General features: G+C 37.6%; 1 long non-coding RNA gene across 1 annotated transcript in view; it reads right to left on the bottom strand.

Annotated features, from left to right (window-relative positions):
• The window catches only part of LOC135452560 (uncharacterized), a 109,006-nt gene that overhangs the window by 1,540 nt on the left and 86,902 nt on the right, over positions 1 to 20,564 (bottom strand). Inside the window, exons 2-3 of the long non-coding RNA XR_010441653.1 lie at positions 9,591 to 9,677; positions 2,801 to 2,867 (exon numbers count right to left, since the gene is read on the bottom strand). This is a non-coding gene — a long non-coding RNA (uncharacterized LOC135452560). The remainder of the gene's footprint in view (positions 1 to 2,800; positions 2,868 to 9,590; positions 9,678 to 20,564) is intronic.

Below are 20,564 nucleotides of genomic sequence, written 5' to 3'. Positions count from 1 at the left end.
TGTATGACCTATACCCCTAACTGAATACTTTTACATATACCATGTTTTCCTCACAGTAGTCTGAAAAAGTGCCATTCCTATAAAGTACGGTAAGGATTTTCCAAGTTTGTTTTGCATCATACATATATGAACTGTGAACAATCTTATGAATAGAAATAAAATTTTATAAGGTTTTACTGTCAGTGATTTGCAACTATTAAGGCTGTTGAAAGTCATGCCATTTCTGTCACTTCAGTCAAAGCAGGATTTGGCCCATAATTATTGACTTTCTTTTTTGTAATGACATCTTCCCCCTCAGTTCACTTCTCTGTATTGGCAGATGCAGATTAATCTTGATAAATCTCATAATGACACCAAATCAAAATTTAAGGTTGGAGGGTAAAGAGAAACTACTCCTGTTTCATGACCTGCCAAAAGAATAATCTAAACTGTTATTGCTGCACTTCCCCACAGCTGTACAGTGAAAGGTCCTGCGGCCAAGGCAACAGCCAAGCTGAGAACTCTTGGTTTGTTAAAAGATTTTTCAGATCATCAGTAGGTGGCTGAAGTAATTAAACTTAATACAGCATTTGTTTTCTGAACAGCAAAAATCTTTGGTTGTGACACTGAATCGTATTTTCCTCTTGGAGGAAACGCATGGAGGTTATCCAAAAGCAGATTCAGCTGAATGGCATCTGTGTAACCTGGCTCTGCCTGACTGCTGGGCTCTGGGGGCCCTGAACAATCACACATCTTTTGTCATGATATCAGCCAAGGAGTTCTTTGGCTGGCCAATTCAACACATTTGAAACATTCTGTAAAGCTAGCTACCACTTCAGATGTTATCTGTGAAATCTGAATGTGCATCTTTGACCTTATAATCATTTCTTCAGCACAGCCTAAAATTGGGTGGGTTTAGATTCTGTGCATTAGAGTAATTGCATTTTTTACCCTAGCACATTTTAAAGCAGAGCAAGAACAGCATTGCAGTGTGTGAGACTAGCAATTATGCTTTTATCAGTATAAATACATTATTATTGAAATGAATGAATTAATATATAAAACCTCCATGTGCAGACTTAATAAAAATGCCAGACCAAAGAAGGAGAGATCCCTGTCCGAATGTCAAACTTCAGAAAATAATCCATCTGGTTCTATTCACAGACAGACAGGCCACATCTCAGAGTACCTTGCAAAATCACTGCTCTCCATGCATGAGACACAAACTCACAAAGGCGAGAATTCAGAGTTGAGCCTTAAGCCCTGTTCATAATTTGTTTCATTGTTCCAGCACATATGAGATATGTAAGACCCCCAGCAGCTTTGAGGCTCCTGTTCTGTTCCTGCACAATAGGGGTGAGTTAAGGATTGCATTGTGTCTGTACCCCCTCAGCTCTGGTGCCTGTGTAAGCTTTAAAGAAGATATTTAGAGTTATCTGAATGAGGTTTTATGGTAATGTTGAAACAACAAAATAATATTTGGGAAAAGTAATAAAATCCCCTCTCAAACTAAGATACATTAAAACTGGCTCAGTATATCATGCAACTCATTATATGGAATTACACCATTCCTCTGAGCTATGAATTTACATAGTACTAGAAACCATATGAGATAGTAAAAGACACTTGTAGCCAGTGCTGTAAGAAAAATATTTTTAATATGACAAAATATACTTTTTCAGAACAGATACTTATATGTTCAACCTAGTAAATTTCTACTTCAAAACCTAATTTTATGTAACAAAAATTTATCAAAGCTAATGATACATAATTTGGTTTTGTCCATTTTTTACACTATTATCTTAATAATTATTTTGTAGTCTCATGAATCCCTGACTTTATGGGATAGATATTGCATTAGATAGACTCTAATGGATCACAATGACAGCTACTTTTAGAAACTTCTGTATCACATGCACAGACCCCATCACCACAGAGAATTTAAATAATATTAAATACATACAGAAAAATATCATAATTAAATGCAGTTACCACAATAAGATGCATTCAAAAGGCTTCAAAATCCTCATTATTTACTTATTTTCTACTTAAGTATATAGAACATAAGAACCTTTCTGTAAAACTTGTAAAAAATTATATTATCAATGGGGAATTGAGCTGCACAAAAATTTAGTGTGAACCTTGAGGCACTCAGAATTAAAAGGGTTACCCAGGAACACAATGGGATTGTATTATGCTGATGTAATTATGATATTATACCATTTGCCACTTTGCTGGCCCATGGAGACTTGTATTCTCTGCCTGGAAATATCCGATGGTTTTGCAGGTGAACTAATGATAAGATTGTTCACAGTTCTAGAGCTCCAGGTCAAGATGACTTCTAGGTCTCCCAAAACTGGAACATGTAGAGAATTTTAGTTAAGTATTGCTGGCTTGAGGACATCTTTAAGATTAGAAAAGAGCCACAAGCTCAGCACAACCAGTAGAAGTCCTAGAGACCAAGTTTTCATTTCAGTTTCTGAATTATGAAGGCAAAAGGACTGTAATGAGATTTTATTACCCAGAAGCAAAGCTGTAAGTAGCAATAGTTTTAGAAAAATCCTGAAGAAACATGAGGTGGAATACTGTGCTCTTCTGGGAGTAAAACAACCTTCAGCTTTTTAGGGTAGGTAGGTGCTGCTTTCTGAGGGCTCTGGATGCACTTAACTTGGCTGAACTTCTAAGAAAAGCAGTTATACTTCTCTTTTGAATATTCCTGCTGCCAGAACACTGAGGGTACCCTTCTAATTTGGGAAAGTGGACAGGGAAGAACAAAGGAGGAGGATTTAAACACTGCCTGATTAACACGCATGCACCTTACCTTTACATTTTCTGAGAAATGTTTCATTTCCTCTCCAGCTGCAGTTGGAGTTGCAGTTACTAAATTTCTGCAAAAGTGAATGAGGAAAAAGCTAATTTTGGGGCTCTAACTTTGCATTCAACACTTGAGACTTCTGTTGGTGAGGTAATCTTAGCTTGCTCATGCTTGTTGTTGCCATATGGAATTTAGAGCAACCTTTGACTCTGGTTTCTTCTCTCTTTCCTGTTCTGAGCTACTACTTCCACTATCAACTGCATTTAATACACATTTCCAAACTGTGCGTACAGTTGCAGAACTATATCTGGGTCAATTTCTAATCAATGACTGTAAGAGCCTTCCTGACAAACTTGCTACACTTTTGGTCTCCAAAATGGAGACTCATGGGACTCAGCTCAAGAGATTTTCTATTTATTCACAAATTTTCTCATTACTCTGAGGTTTGTTACATTTCTTGAATTCAGTCATGTATATCACACTGATGGTCAGTTTGCACAGCCATTCTACAATATAACTGAAAAATGCATCCATTACTATGATCACAGAAGCATTTGGTGATATTTTAACTTTAAAACAAGCTGTTGTGGTGAGACAACTCAAAGTCTCACACAAGAATGTACAAAACCAAAGGTCAGAAGTTCTCTCTTGGTACTCATCCTCAGAGGCATGGAGAAGCTCAAATATATACATACCCAAAAAATGGTTTTCACTAAGAATTTGAGGTTCTGCTCTTGGGCACACTTGGACCATCATTCACAGAACCCACAATTTCAGGTTCCTTCCTTGTGCCCCCCATGGTTTGAATGAACTGGCATTCTCAAAGCACAGCTGGTCATTCCTCCTTTTCTCCAGTGGCTTCACCTCTTTTGCTCAGTATATGAAGGAGCTGGAACTTCTCCTAAAGTAATTTTAACATATTTTGGCTACCTTCTAAATAATTTTGAAAGGAAAAATTGTCTTTTACTGAGATTACTCTACATTAGTCTAAGGAACTTTAGGATTGTCTTACAAAACTTTTAATAAAGTAACAAGCAAGTTTTGTTCATAAGGAGATAATAAACCCTTAAAATTGGGTACCAAGGCCCCTAATCCCGGTCCCATTCAATGAGATTCTGGAACTTAATTCCCATGGTCTGCTCTTTAGAGATTTTGGCACAAAGGAAATGAGATGAAAATTGGTTTCCCATGAAACTTCATGTCAAGTTTGGTACAGGAAGGGTTAGGCAAACATCCAGGCAAAGACAGCTGATTGCCACAGGCACGGAGGTGAGCATTGGTTCTGCAGCCTCTGCATCAGCCACGTTGCACTGCTGAGCAGAACAATTCTCAAATACTTTTAAAAGCTAAACTCCAAATACACAGAAAATGGCTATGGGATTAAGCCATATACAATTTTTAAAGATCTCTTTTGTCTCTGCAGCATCTGTTCTCATTATGAACTCATTTTCTTATCTATGCTTGGGTCCATTTCTTAAATCTAAACACAGGACAAATATTTCCACTGGCTTACATGGGTGTTTGAGTCTGAAAATAATACTTTCAATATGGTTAATTCATCAGGAAAATAAAAAATACATTTGCACAATTTTAGTACTTCTCTTCCTTTAGTACTTCTCTTACTTAACTGCAAATGTAAATTTACATTACTTTGTAAATTATGCTTATAATTATCTATATAATCTCAGCATCTTTAACAAATTAAGAATAAGATGTATCAGTGAAAAACAAGTTACATCCACTTGAAATAAATTAAGCTGCTATTTATATCTGATACACATTCTTCCCAGTCATGATGGGACTGATGTAAGACCATCACTTCAGTCAGATATTCCTGTCTCTCAGACATTTCCTCGCTCTCTCTTGCCAAAGTCTCTTGTTAACTGTTCATGAAAGGTCTTCCCAGAGACTGATCTGCTGCATGAGGTCCTTAGCATGACCCTCTTTATTCATGCTGAGATCATATCTACTGATTTTCTAGCTCTTCTCCTACAGGTTCTGTGCTGCAGTCCTTCCTTTTTGAAGTTTCTATTTCCATAGATGACCATTACTTTCTTATATTTAATTCCTCCTAAGTGCTGTAATTTCCCAAATGTTTTTAATTCCATAAGCTGTTTCCTGTGATCTTCTCCAGACTACTTCTCAGCATGGTTTTCAGCTTTCTCTGGGGCTATATTTTTTTTATCCACCTCTTCCTCTCCTCTCTCTTCCCTCAGCATACAACAGCACTGGCCTCCTTCAGCCATAGCTCATTTGTCTGTTTAGCATCTGTTTGTCATTCATACCCCTTGATGTTAGAACACTCATCTTTTTCATATTCCCATCTACAGCCCACTGTGAATAGTTGCACAATGCCTTGGAGTCACCATAAGCATTTAGTGCTATTTCTTCTATTAGAATATTTGCATCCTTATCTCCAGTGCTCTCCTTTTTCCCTGGAAAGTTTTAATATTGTCATCACTGCTTTGAATTTACTGTTTCCTGCAGCTGATCTTTAGTTAGAAAGCTGTAATGGGACAGTGTACTTGCAGAAGCCTCATCTGCCCAGACTCCATGTATAAGAATCTGTCCCTAAATACAGATTTTGTCAAAATGCCATTCCTTTTATTATCCATTACTTTTGTTATTGATAAGGGAACCCACTGAAAATGTCCTAATTTGTCCCAGTACTCAGAATTCACAAACACCACAAATAAACTGACATCACTTCATGAAAATAACATTGTAGGATTTACTTTGGAGACATCAATTGCTAAAAATGGTTTGTAGTAGCCATGTTCTTCTAAGCTTTCTCTGTTGTGTTTCTGTACACAGCTGTGAATCAATGCAAGCTGAACAAGGTAGAATTTTTACAGAATGTTCTGTCCTGAGGCTAAATGATTTTCCCTCCATTGCCCTGAAACTACTGTAATCTGTATTTATTCTTGAAAAAAACTTGAAGGCCATAATCATATATCAGATCCCTGTTGTCAAATGTAAATACACTCATTTTTTATACAACATAAGAGAGCTTGCAAGCCTTGCATGTGAGTGATACAGTGAACACAAAACAGATGAGGAAAGCCCAAGGTAACAGGGAGATGATAATGGCTGGGGTAATAAGCAGTGCTACTGCACCTCAACTGCTTGGCTATGATTAAACTAATGTATTAACTGCTACCACGCTAAGAGAAGGCATTAACAGCAGAATGGTGGTTTATTGTCTGCTCTCTTCTGAAATTTACTCAGCACCAAAGTATTTATTAGAAACATATTTATTGTGTACTCACTTTTGGATGGCCCATATGTTCCTCTGCTGATGATGTAATAATTTGTGTTTATTTTTTTTTAAGTGCTGTATAAAAAGACTTAAAGATGAAACTGGAACAAGTCATTAGATATCAGGGCTGAATGTCAGATCAGTTTCATAGGAAGACAGTCATGCCTCCAACAAGAAGTTTGCTCTAATGAAATGAAGGAGATCAAAGATGATAGAAAGCAAAGTTACGTAATGAAACAGTGATTTAAGAAGCCTGGGACATTTATTTTATTTTCATTGTAAGATAGGTTACTTGCCTTACAGTTTGGTATTGTTTATTCTGGTGTCTGTATATGGTTTTGATTATATTAATTACACTATTGGCTAAATTCTAAACTGTTGTAAATCAAAATTACTATTCTGACTCCAGTGAATGACAGTGACTTATACCAGCTGATAATCTACCCTTCAATACCGTACAAATGCAGGATAAAGACTTTGCAAGCCTTCTAAGAAGTTTGTTTGTTTGTGAAAATGTTACAATTTATTGCCGTTTTGCAAATGGATAGAATTTCTTGATGTAAATACTTTAATTACTATTATAAAATGAATTGAAATTTAATTAAAGATGAAAAAAAGCACAGTGGAAATTTTTAAAAGGATAAAGCCAGTGAGAAACACTCCCAGATTTGAATGTCATTTTAACAGTAATTTGAACCCACATCTGAAACGTGTTATATAATTTTAAACATATACTAAAAATTATTTTCTCCCAGCTTAGAGCAAGTGCAGACTCAATAGTTGTTCCAAAGCTTTTAGCTATTTTCCCCCACAATCTCTAGACATAAACAAACAAGAATGCTAATTAAAAAAGTTACTTCAGGCAATAATCTTGTCAAAGTAGTTAAAGAGGGTTAGACTCAATCATCAGAAGGTAAGGCAGCATCTAGAGAAGGCATTCATCATATAAACACATTGCATTTATTTAATCAGTGATTCTCCAGCAGTTTGAAACAAATGCTTTGGATATTATTAAAAATATTACTTTTTCTTTTAATGAGACAAGCAAAGGTATGTTTGATTCTCTTAAGGTGTAAAATGAACATGGCACTGTTCCAAAAGGCATTTATGATACTAAATAGGTGGGCAGGTTTCACTGAAGATTGTTGTACCCTAAATTCCCTAAATTTTCCCTGTTTCTCAGAGGCTGTCACCAATGGCACCACGTGCTGTTTCTCCTCTGTTTCCCCCTTTACTGGGGTTTATGGAGGGCCAAGACAATTGGGGAAAGCTAAACCTGATTTCTAAAAGGACCTCAGAATAGTTTGTGTGCAGGCACTGTCAGCGTGTCAGCAGCTCAGCCATGGGCATCCTTGGAAAAGGAATGTAAACTCAGAGGGTTTTATTGGGCACAGCTGAAGGGTTGGACACCAAATGCATCTCTCGGGGTCTGAGCAGGCTGCACACACACCTGGAGGGCCCTAAAGAAGGCGAGAGAGGCCTTTGAGCAGGCAGAGCTGTGGTGGGGCCATGGACCAGGGCCTCAAGGAGCACCTGCTGGGAAATTTGGGCACAGCCAATGGCACCTGTAAGATTTCAGCCTAGAGAACGTTTTCCAATGCATTGCAAAATGGCAAGAACTTGAATGCCTCTTAGAAGAAAGCAAACTCCAGTGAACATTAAACACCCTCTTGTGCTGACACAGACACTATTCATGGAGCCCCCTGTGGAAATCAGCAAAATCCCTGGGGAAGCTGACAACTCTGTTCCACTGGCACTCACTGCTCCCATCGTGTGTATATCCAGGTAGCTACCTTCAAAATAGACCCTTCATGGTGCAGTGTGACACACTGAGGATTTGTATTGATGGTGTAGCTCAATATGCTGGTCCAAATGAACTTAATATTCTGTAATTTATGCCTTTCGTTTTACGACAACATGCCCTCATGTTTTTCCAAGAATAAATGTATAACTTAGTATTTTGGGCACTGATCCACTTTACACATTTCCTGATCTGCCCTTGTGTTACTGGAAAACATTTTCCAGGATGAAAGCTCATCCTCGTTTGTGCAAGCAATAAAATCAATTTCATTGAACAGAGATGATGGTTGCACAAATGTGTATATTGTGTTAAACACAAATGTTGACATTTATCAATATGATTTAGAACCAACCAGATAAATTTCTTCTAGTAGACCAAATTTTTAATAGTATATTTACGTAATACTTGCATTGAACTTAGAACAGCCTGTGTTCTGCATAATGTTTCAAATAGGAGTGCTAAATTGGTGCATTTCTTTCCCATTGAACAAAGATTTTATGTTTCTGGCAATGGTTTTGTAAGATACTGTACTTGTTAGCCAAAAAAACCACTCAGAAAATAACCCTACTCCTACTTTAATGTACAACTATAACAACGGGGTTTTTCTAGGAATGTATATGACCCATCTTATTTTTACACATTATATTATTTCTTTTTCCCAAATGTCAAAGATACTCATCTTAGTGAAGGGCTTCTTCATGGATCATGTTTCCCTATTTTTTTTCCAGGCTACCCTCAAGATGAATGAACTTTATCTTTCCAGGAAGTTAAATTTTATATTTAAAATGTGAAATCTTGTTGAGTTCCAGGGTTAAGTGCATGGTTTCAAAACATATGGCTCTCTTATTTCTAGCTATATTTAACATTCTTTTATCTTGAAACATTTTACACAATTTCTCAGAAATGCCATTTGTTTAAAAATAAAAATAAAAATTTCTGAATAAAGTCTCCAGCAGGACCTCTATTTACATACAGGACACAACCCTGGCAACAATTTAACTCCAGCTAGTTGGAGAAATTCCACCTGGACTAAATGTCTCACAATCAAACTCTTGTGTGTTCCAGAAGAAGGTTCACTATCAATGACAACTGAAAGTATGTTGCATTTCTCTTTGCATCAAGAGAAATATAATCATTTGTGCAGAAATTTTACATGGGCAAGTGGGCCTAAATTATTCCACTTTGTGCTGGGCCTTGCTCTCAGAGCACTTCATGGGGCACTTGTAGAGAGCCCCAGGTCAGACTGGGGCTCCCACTGAAACTGGCAAGAGTGCACTACCATCTAGACTATACACATTTCATCAATAAACCACTCCCAGATGTTTCCCTGTTAGATATTTCAGCTTGGACCTCCAAGATGTAAAACTAAATAAAGAGAAAGTGTTTAAAGTGTTTGAGTGTTTCAGAGTTACTCATAAGAGAAATGCTAAGACATGCTTTTGGGAGCTATGATACTTCTAATATCATTAGGAAAGACCCAGTCCTGAATAAACATGACGAATTTGAGAGTCACAGTAATTAAAACATGAATACAGCTGACTTTGTAATGGCCAGCACTGTTTCATTAATGAAAGTGTTCTGTTAAGCAATCTGGATAAGATCCAGAGTGTTCCCCCCACAGAATAAGTGATACCTCTTCCACTACCTTGCATCAGGTGCATAGCAATGGTATTACACGGCAAGGCTACTTGATCTATTAAAAATGCAAGAAATAAATAACTACTGAGGATACTTACAATTGGGATACTCTTTAGAAGACAGAATTGAGTGCCACTTTCCTCTTATCCACTGTGTATCGCATGCAATCAGTTCTGCCCTTACACCTGCACAAGAGAAAATGGAATGGTTTAAGGTTTTGATGAAAAAAACAAGTATCTAATAGGGCCTAATCAGTCATAGAGATGTTACAGCATCCTCCTCCCTTGCAGATTCTCAGTGAATATTCTAACCCCCTCCTAGACACCTTCTGAATCAATTCTCTCAATGACTCCTATTAAGATTTTAATGTAGAATTTCTACAGTTATGCAGAGATAACTTAGAATTATTGGAGAAATATTTCTACAGTACTGTAGAACTATTTACTGGAGCTGAAATTCAAAATGTGCTTTCACATAGGAGGGCATCATCCCAACATTTCATATTCTAGTGCAGATGCATCTCCATGAGACTAATCACCATAATCTGGATGCAATTATCTTTTGTTTTTCCTCAAAAAGTTCTGTTTTTATAACTTAAGAGTGTTGTATGAACCTTTCTGTTTTTAATAAGATTATATTTTTTGTCAAAAGACATTTTTTTTCTCAAATGATTCTTAATATTGCCTTACAAAACATAGATTTATCATGAGAAAAGGTAGCTAAAGTGCATTGTTGTTTCCCGTAACGTTCACTGAATTTCATAGAAATAATCTATTGGAGAACTACTACTCAATGTGAATAATTGTGAGACTCTGCCTGCCATGTATCTATCATGATCATCTAAGATAGCTGTACTCTACAGTATTCAAACTGTGGAAAATGGCAAAAAACTGCACAACAGCTACGAGAAACAACCAAGATTGATTTTCTAGTACCATTAGGTCTATTACATTCAAGTATGTTAAAAGTGAATAATAATAATAATCTTTAAAATTACAAATAAAAGTCTAAGGCTATGAGGACATAAAAAATGATAGACTACTGTGAGTACAGTTCAAAAGGGATATAACATATTTGTGAGATTTAAGTTCTATTAATAATTTTATTAAATGTTCAACCTATACTTTGGAGATTTTTGATCATGACATATATTTGAATTTACATTAAGGAGAGATGGCTACTCATAGACATTACTGTTTATAAGTAATATCTCTTTTATGTAACATGCAAACTACGGGCATTATTTAAAGGAGTGCTGATACTGAAAAATGAGTATTGATTAAAAGACAAAAAACAATCCCCAAGAAAATGAAGCATTGAAATCAGACAAAAACATTAAATAAAAGAATGAGCAGTACCCGTAACTTGGAGTGCCACTTCCTAAGAAACACATACAGTAGCAAAATCTATTTTAATTGCATATGGGGACTTTGCCTGGATTATGCCCAGCCACATGACAAACCATTACCAAGTCCCCTGTTGGGAGTAAAGGACAAAAAGGGCTTTTACTTGGCTTGTTGCCACTCTTCTCAGGAACAATAAGTCAGTCACTAGTCACAAAACAAGAGTCCCCTGCATCAAGCCAGCCACCCCCAGGGAGGCTCTGGCTGGCAGCAGTTCCAGGCAGCTCCAGCTTCCCAGTGCCCAGGGCTGGGGGCTGCCAGCCCCTCTCCTTGGCACCAGCCAAGCTGGGCTCTCCACTCATTCTCTCTCTTTACAACTCCTCCTCATTGCTCTGGATCACATTCTTTTATAAAGTTATTGCATAGCAAAGAGAGGCAGTTTCAGACTCCAAGCCATGAAATATTCTCCTGATTAAAGAGTAGTCACATTCTGTATCTCCAAATGGGACGAGTTTCATCGCCTCTGGCAAGAGCAATATGTACAAGGCTACTGCATCATGAGCAGACTCAGAGCAATCAATGGTTAACTGGCCAAATAAAGGACAAACACAACCACTGGGGCCCCAGCAAGGGTCACGATAAAGGATCTGGAAGGCTTCTGATACCTTAAGGGCCTGGAAGGCATAGAGATCCCCTGAAAAGTGAATTACCCAGTCCCTGTAAGAACCCAACAAGTGCATTTTGAACATCCCACAGATGTCAGCAAAGGTGACCACAAAATCAAGGGATCTTCTCAGCCTGGTGAAACAGAAACAATCTCAGCCACCCAGAAACCCTGTTTCAATGAAAAACAGGGGAGCAAGATATAAAAAGAGCTCACTTGCAGTACATATTTTTAAAAATATTTTTGAGGCATCTTTAAAGACAAGGGAAGGAGTCCCTTGTCTTTCCCATTGTGTCATTTGTTCTCATGATACTACCATAAGGACTTAGCCTCTCTCCACCTTCTGCATTCCTAATCTGGTGATGCTGTTGCTCAAAATGACATTTTATTTCCCCAAGAATCACACACAAGTTGAACTAATGCCTGATAAGGAAGACTGATTGTGACTTTATTCAACACTTTGTATAGTTGCACTGGAACCTGTTCTTTTATTTTCCAGGGCAAATCTAAATATTTTTTGCATGGAACTGATAATCTTAACTGTGGATTGGAATTGCAGGTGAATATTTTTCCATTAATACTTCATAAGTTTTTCAACTAATCTAGAAACAATCATATTTGCTTTTCTTATAGCATGGTATCAGTTTTACATCTTTTAGGATTTGTAATTCTCCATCAGATAGAGTAAGATCATCTTAGTATAGATAAAAAGATTAAAAAAGGAAAATTATTATATGACTTCTAGATACATCAGAAAAAAAAACCATATCAAGACCACAACAATTCTCATGTTTTTGACTTCCCTATTTTTATAATAATTTGTTTAATTTTCTATATTTTAAATACTATTGCACAATGAGAAAACAGCTGAATTGTTAGTTTCCCTTAGAATTACATCTGAAATGTTTATAAATAGTTGATTCCCACCTTTTCAAAGTTCCTTGAAAATGCAATGCGCATTAGTTAGCACACAATGTATTAATTAGCACAACGAATGCTGGTTTATATTTGTAATCCCACCTAGAATCCATCTTTGCATTAGTTTCAGGTCAGAAATGATGCTAAATGCAGTATTTTCATAACTTCAAGTAACAGATAATAGAAAAACTGTAGGTTGGATTTTTTTTTTCTGAAGTTAACAACACACAACAATATAAGCAATTTAACTTCTTGAAGCAGCTTTGATCCTACCATTATGCTTCATGCCTTTGTTAACAACAGTTTCAATATTGATTACAAAATATAAAAACAAAAGTTAAGAATAAAACCAGACATCCCAAGTGCTAAGTCTTTAATGGAAAGAAGGATGAGGAATCAAAGAAAAGGCCCCCACATTTGCACAAATACTGCCTGGTAAATTGTTTTTCACACAATTTCAGAATAAACATTCTTTGGCAATGAATTGGTTCCAGGTCTTATGCAGAAATGTTAATGAAACACATCTCAGATATGTGCATTTAATTGTTTTTGTAATTATATATCCTGACACTGAAAACAACACTAGGCCCAAGAAAATGTGTGCAGTTTTTTGGGCGGTTACTTCTGAAGAACTTCCTTAAGGTTTTGTTTTGCCAGTTTCTCTGATTTTGTTCTTTAAATGGTATCCAGGCCCCAAGGCAACTTTGATAAAGTCAATGAAATTATACAGGTAGAAAGGACAAAAATGCAGTCTCCGAATTTCAAATAGTGACAACACCAGTCTCACCATTAAGCCTGACATAAGAACCTTTTAATTTAAATGTAATCTCCAAAAGACCAAATTACCAGCAACATGTTCTCATTAATTCCTGTAAGGGATGCTCAAGCTTTGACCCCTCATTGTTCTCCTTATCGAGAAGTGGCTGAGTCATAGTATTAATAAGCCATCACTCCTTTAAGTGGTCATTCACTGCTGGGCGGGGAAAAGATAGGCTCATCCTTTTGAAGTGGGAATGGGCAAGCAAGGCTGCTGTAATAGGCTGTGATTATTTTCACTATGAATGCTCTCCCAGCTTTCAAAAATTAAAAGGAGCACTCATTTTCCTGCTTGAGTATTTCTCACACTGGCAAAAAAATGAAGCCTTTGAAATGTAAATTATTTAATCTTTGCAAACCCCTGCTTCAGAGGGAGGTACAGCTTCATTTACAAAATGAAGACATTTTAGGAAATGATTATCATTGTAAAATTGAGGTCAGCAGGGAGTCCGAGTTCAAACTCTTAGAATATCAGCAGTGTAACAAGTTTGATCTTCCTTACTGCATTGCTTGCATTTGCTTCTCTGGGTTCCAGCAGAGAGCCATTGTCAGTCGGAACTTGTTCCCACTCATTTCCCCTGGTTAAATAAAATAGTTATGCTTATTACATAGAGTTAGCCAGTCCAATAAAATTGAGGGCAAAACCAAAAATAAAAGAGGGAAGTTGAAATTTATTTTGATTAATGTATGCACTATGTGCATATTCAACTTAGAACATTTAAAGGGTGACAGCACTGAGGATATTTTTTTTCACGTTTAGTTCAGGCAGTAGAGTTGGGCAGTGTTACTATACTGTAACTGAAGGAGACCACCCATAATGGTGAGAGACTATTTCATTTAAAATGTAAACATTAAATCCTTAATCTCTCTTCTACAACATCCAAGTAGAATGACAATTATTGTTGCTGGCATTATAGGGTTTCATGGCATCAGTCAGGCTTATTATTAACTGATGGAGATGATAAATTTGTATAACAAAGTGCAAATGATAACAGCTGCCATTTGACAACAGCCATTATGGAGAGCTTCCCTGAACTGATGGGCATTTCAGCTGAAACCAAGGGAAATCTGTCAGAAATGAGGATGAATCTGAGCAAAACACAAAGTGAGTAGTTACACAATCTTATTGGTAATCTTGAAATATAAGTTCATAATCTTTTAATCAGTGTTATATACTTATTTTCAGTGGAGTTACTTATCTTTCTGCCATTCCTGAAGAGCCATTTCTGTCTCTCAGCCAGATACATTGAAAGGGATAGCTAAAATTAGAATGTCAAAATGTCATTTGCCTTACAAAGATCCTTGATGTTACACCCTTCAATAGGACCGATGAAATGCTGTTACTGCATGAAAGAAATATATCTACATCTACCCACAGATCAACAACATGCAAGAGAAAAATACCTAATGAAGCAGAATTCAGCACCTGTCCAATACCTGGAAAAAGGATAGGTAAGAATGAAAGGCTGCCTGTACTCAAGTTAAAGGGATACAGTTTGAAGTCAGTCAAAAATCTGGGTCGCCAGGTTTGCAGGACACTTACCCAATCCAAATTTAAGGAACTTTGTCTTTACTAATGACAGAAAGCAAAATATTAGCAATAGTTTTTAATATATCTCAAAAAGAAAAAAAAATATTCTATAAATAAAACTACACAATTTTTTCAAAAATTACCACAATGCTGAAAAATAAGTTATAGCATTTCCAAAGAGATAAAAGATAAAGTCTAAACATCATCCACCACATAGCCAGTCTCAGTGCTTACTGGTTTTTCTGGTTGAAGCAGGTGTTTTGTTTGTGTGCACTGGAGTGTGAGGCAGCTGTGGCTGCTCTCTCGAGGTATGAAGGGCTCCATTATGAGCAGCACCCGCTCCCTTCCCAAGGCACGCTCACAAGCTGGGCCATTGCTGCAGTAGAGAAAGCTCCACACCCTGGCCTTTGGGCAGGACTTCTTTTTCTGAGAGGAACTGTACACCTGACAACGCGTGCAAGTCCAAAATAAAGGAGCGTGATCAGAAACAAACATGAGAAAAAGTTATACACAGTAAATTCAGGTTTCAAAGCATATGGCCAAGTGTGTCTTGCTAACTCCTGGAAACTTTGCATGAGTTCTGGATAGCACTGGCCTGAAAGACAGCTGTTCAGCAGAAGACTGACTTCTTTCTGCCAATATTACTCCCTCAACTATTTAAAGGTACCTAGGAAGTTTCAGACTTGATGCTCATAACCGAAGCCAGAATACAAGAGGCTCTAGAGCTGGATGAACTTAAACTTTAGAATGTCTAAGTTTGGATGAACTGATGCTATAACAGATAATTAAAAGCTGTTCCAGACTGTAAACTCCCTGGGAGAAAGACTACTCCTTTAATGTGTATAAAAACATCCACACACAGCATGGTGGGCAGTAAGATCCCCCAGCCTTCCCACATCCCACACTCTCCAGCAGAGTCAGGTCACAGGAGGGAGCAGGATTCAATGAAGGCAAACTTTACTGAGCTGGAAATGAAATCCAGAAAATTCACAAAGATTCTGAAATCACAATTTTAAACAGACTTTGACCAGAAGATTTATAATTTTTAAAAATTATTATTGTGAACTCTTTCTTATTGCCAACAATGCTTAATATTGTGCCTCCCAGTTATTTTTTTCTGAAAGTTCAGATCAAAGGTAGGAGCACAAATACTGCATTAACTCAGGGAAAAAATGTACCAGTGGAACTCTTTGGATTATGCTTCTTTAGCTCCACATTCTGGGCAACTGATGCAATATTTTACACAAGATTTTACTTTGGGGAAGTTGAAATCAATTCTGCATGACATCTTCTGAAATAATGAAACAGGAACCTTAGCTATTTGCCTGGAACTCTTTAGGAATTATGTGGCTTGAACTTCTTAACAAATGCTGTGCTTTGTCATTAACTCATTGCTTCTGAAGTTCTCCAAACTGCTTCCAAGTAATTTTCTTAATATTCTCTTCACTGACAGATATTTTACACATTAAATCTATTTTTCATGTTAGCCCAATGATCAAGAAGGCTGGTGTAATCCACTGGGGGAACATATATTCCAGTTTTCATTCATGCTTTAGAGAATTGTCACAGCCCAGCACAAAGGAATAATCTGATTGTTTCTCATAAAGCAAGAACAAACCATGATTGAAGGATTTCTTCTATTTAAAGCTATGCTTTGCAAAGCCTATTGAACTTGCTAGAAGAGTCATCTCCGATGCCTACACTAACTACACAAAGCTGCTGCACAGTTGCCATTCAAGGGCTAATTTAGTACCAAAAGGCCAATATTGCTGATTTGCAGATTACAAATATCACGAGATATTAATTTATTTATATTTAAATCAGGCTAAAAGATTAAGAGAACTTTCAGTAGATCCATTTACAATTAAAATGAGCACAAGTTTGAATTACTTTTCCATAATCTGGCTACAGCTGGGCTTTGAAAGAGTCGCTGCCAGAATGATGCAAGGCATTTGCCTTTGACAGAGTAAGGCAAAATTTGTGTAAGTGGGTGAAAGAGCACTAGATTATACCACCTTGTAGGTCAGCTGGAAAATACAATATGTATTCTGATTATGAGAAAACAGAATGAAAGGCAGAAAACAGGTGCTGAGGGTTGGGCTTGGGGCAGCCGAGGCTGTGCTGAAAACCCTGACCCTGGGCAGAGATAACCAAAACTTCCACAGCCCTGCTCTGTGCTTCCACTCGGAATCCCAGTCCTGACCCCGGGCAGAGATAACCAACACTTCCATAAACCTGCTCTACTCTTCCACTCAGAATCTTAGTCCCCAGCCCTGACCCTGGACAGAGATAGATAACCACAGCTTCCACAGCCCTTCTCTGCTCTTCCACTTGGTATCCCAGTCCCAGCCCCGACTCCAGGCAGAGATAACAAAACTTCCACAGCCCTTCTCGGCTCTTCCACAGCCCTGCTCTGTTCTTCCACTTGGTATCCCAGTCCCAGCCCCGACTCCAGGCAGAGATAACCATCCTTCCACAGCCCTGCTCCTCTCTTCCACTCGGAATCCCAGCCCCAGGATAGCCATCCTTCCACAGCCCTGCTCCTCTCTTCCACTCGGTATCCAAGCCCCCCGCTATAAAATGTAAAACCAGCACATAGAGTGCACTGCTTTGGAGGTCTGCCACTTGCATTCAGGCAACCATTTGTACTTTTGCAGGCGTAATCAATCTCCTGTTGCTATCAGCGGGGAGTGGGGCTTTGCTGCTTTATGGCTTAAAAGTAGTTTTGTGCAAATTCTGCTTCCCTCCCCCCTCCCTTTAGCTCCACTACTCACAGGATTTCCAGGGACATGGGCTAGAGCTGAGAAAAGAAGCTTGTTTGATTTAAGCACAGAGGGGTTTTTTGTGTGTGTGTTTATATTTTCTCTGCATCTATTAAGGGGTGAGGGGGAGAGACTTCATTTATATGTTAATATTAGCCGGCACCCTGACTAAACTGACAGAACTATTTCATGGGAAGCTGACAAATTTTGTCAGCTAGGCTATCTTTCCACATCTCAATAGTGGCAATAATCTTGATTAGCAAAACAATTGGGGGCCAAAGAAGTCCTGCTGTTCCAAAGACCCTCTTCTCAGGTTACAGTTTGCTAATGTGATGAATCCAGAGAGTCCTTCAAGCTTGAAAAAATTCCCCAAAGCAGCTGAATTTAGGCAAATGAAGGGAACCATTTTGGAGGCTGGACAAAAGGGGTTAATTTGATCGACCATGTCTCCATAGTCTTATAACAATCATTTACTTAACAAGCATATAGAGAGTCATTCCATGGAAACTGGTGGAGTTAACAGAGGAAGTTCGAATAGAATATCTGTTTATCCCAGATGTGTGGGAATTTTAGCCAAAAAACAACACCACATAATTGCTGCCTGTGGTATTGATTCTTACACAGGAACAACAGCAGAACTAAAGGGCTCTGAGCACGTCAGGAAGGCCTTGGCTATGAAGCTGTACAAGCTTCCATTTTCATTAGCTCGTTGCATTCCTAATAAAATAATTAGAAATTAACTCTTTCAGAGAAATGAAATAAATTCAAAAGGTTTGTGCAGTCCTATTAGCAGTGCAATTTAAGGCAACCACTTCTGTTTTCAGAAATAAGGGCTTTTGTAATATTTTTGATGAACATTCATTCATATTCTTAAACATTATTATATTGTTGCTTGTTATTGTTTTATTAGATAACAAGCTATGGCTGAATTATATTTATGCAGCTCAAATCCAGTGTATTTGTTTTAGAGCAATCAGGCTGCATTTGTCTCAAGAACAGGACCAAAGAGTTACTAGAACCGTAAGCAGATGGAAATATATTTATACAGGTCAGCATAAATATATAATCACCATATAAAATACCCTCTTACTTTTGGGTTCTATCTCCCACTTATTTATGAATGCCATTAATTTGAAAATCTGTCATAAGCTGATCTAAAATAATGAGATTCTGTTTAACTCTCTGATGCAAGTTTTAAACTTACATTGAAAATTTTATTGTGAAAGTACTAACTAAAACTTCCTCTCTTTTTACATACTTGTTCCCCCCTGCCCAGCACCATCTTTGGAATAATTTCTAATTCTGTTACTGAAGTAAAAATCACCATTCATATCATGTTTTGTAAGACTTAGGGATTTGACCTCATGTGTACACACTGGTGAATATTAATGTAAATATACATTTTGCCAGACATCAAACACAGGGTTCGTAAAAACTGCTGAACTCATCTGTCTTCAATGAGTTTCAGAACCAAACCTTACTTGTAAATTATGCAAGTATGAAAGAGGAGAGGAAAAGAAACTCTGGCATTTTTATTTCTTGCTCTTTTGTATATTTGTGGTGCTGTACACACCATCTAAAAAGAGTCCAATCTTTATAAGATGTTATGATAACGATTATGATTATAAGTTATGATTAGGAAGACTTTGATGCAGTCATCAAACTTCCCCACTTCAAGTTATTTTCTTGGTAACTTACAATGAAGGAAGTCTCCAACTTTATTAACTTTAATGTGAGCAAGGAAATTTTTAAAATTTCCCCTCAAATTTGGGATAGGATGTGAATGAAAACATGTTTTTAGAACTGATTGCTTATACACTTGAAGATAAATACATGGACAGAAAGATTTATCCAAACAGAATCAGTCCACTGTCTTTCACAATGACAACAACTGGGAAAAAGTACATGCAGAATTTCTACCCATAGTGAACCTTCAACATTTACACTGGCATGGATTAATGCTCATTTATAGTTAATTTCTAAGATGGGTATTCTGAACTGCAGCATCAGAAATTCCTCCCTTCCTTTAAATGCAATGCCTTTAAAGATCAGGTAACACAGATTACTCAGAAAAACTCTGCTTGATGGCAGGTGAAATTTTGCCCAAGTTAAAAAGCTTACCAATAGCATGGCACACTTGCAGCCAATGAAGCAGACATACAAGAATGTATGTGTCTCCACAACTGTTTGAAAACTCTGCAAAAAGCCTCTATTTTTTCAGCATTTTCTGCTTCCAGATGATCAAAACTGATTTCTTTAGGAAGCTGAGGTGCTCTGTTTTATACCATCTGCCACACACTATCATAGTGAAAAAGAGAAGGGAAACACACTATGCCACTAACATGAAACTGCTACATGATCATTAAGAATCTCATATTTTTTCAGCATATAGATCTCTACCTATACACAAAAATCCATCCTGTAACTGTGTTATTTAAGGCTGCTTTTAGCAACAGCACACGTTGCAATGACTGTACCAGCAGAGAAGCTATGCAGCCCTCATGCCGTGAAGCTGATAGGAAACTCAATCTACCTTTGATAAGAATTTTTTTCATTTGTTCAGTCTTTCAGGACATCTGAATCTGAAGTTTTGACCCAAACAAAAGCTTCCTTATGGCCTCAAGTTTGTTTTGCTTTCTTTTAGGTTAAGGTGGCACAAACTTTCAAACAGCTCCTAAGACTGAAATTTTTGTACGACTCAGGTGGATCAAAGCTGTGATCCTGACTGAGCACATCTTGGACACTAACAATGACTCTGGAGGAAGTTTTCCCTGGAAAAAGGATTTTCCCCCTCCAGCCAGCCTTTGGCACAGGCACTGGAAGGCAAAGTGCTTCATTCAGGCTGTGTGACTGCACTGAAGCCTGCTCTGAGGGACCTGGACAGGGCACAGCGCCTGTGGGACAGGATATTTCCTTAGCAATGTTTGTTGGTATTTACAGAGTGAGTTCAGACAGTGACTGGCCATAGCACCTGTTAAACCCTAATTGTTCAAGTGACAGCTCAGATCCTCTGCCTGATACACTGCCATTGAGAGAGA

The sequence above is a fragment of the Zonotrichia leucophrys genome, chromosome 11, assembly GCF_028769735.1.
Source record: "Zonotrichia leucophrys gambelii isolate GWCS_2022_RI chromosome 11, RI_Zleu_2.0, whole genome shotgun sequence".
NCBI lineage: Eukaryota > Metazoa > Chordata > Aves > Passeriformes > Passerellidae > Zonotrichia > Zonotrichia leucophrys.
This window is presented reverse-complemented; position numbering and strand designations above follow the sequence as displayed.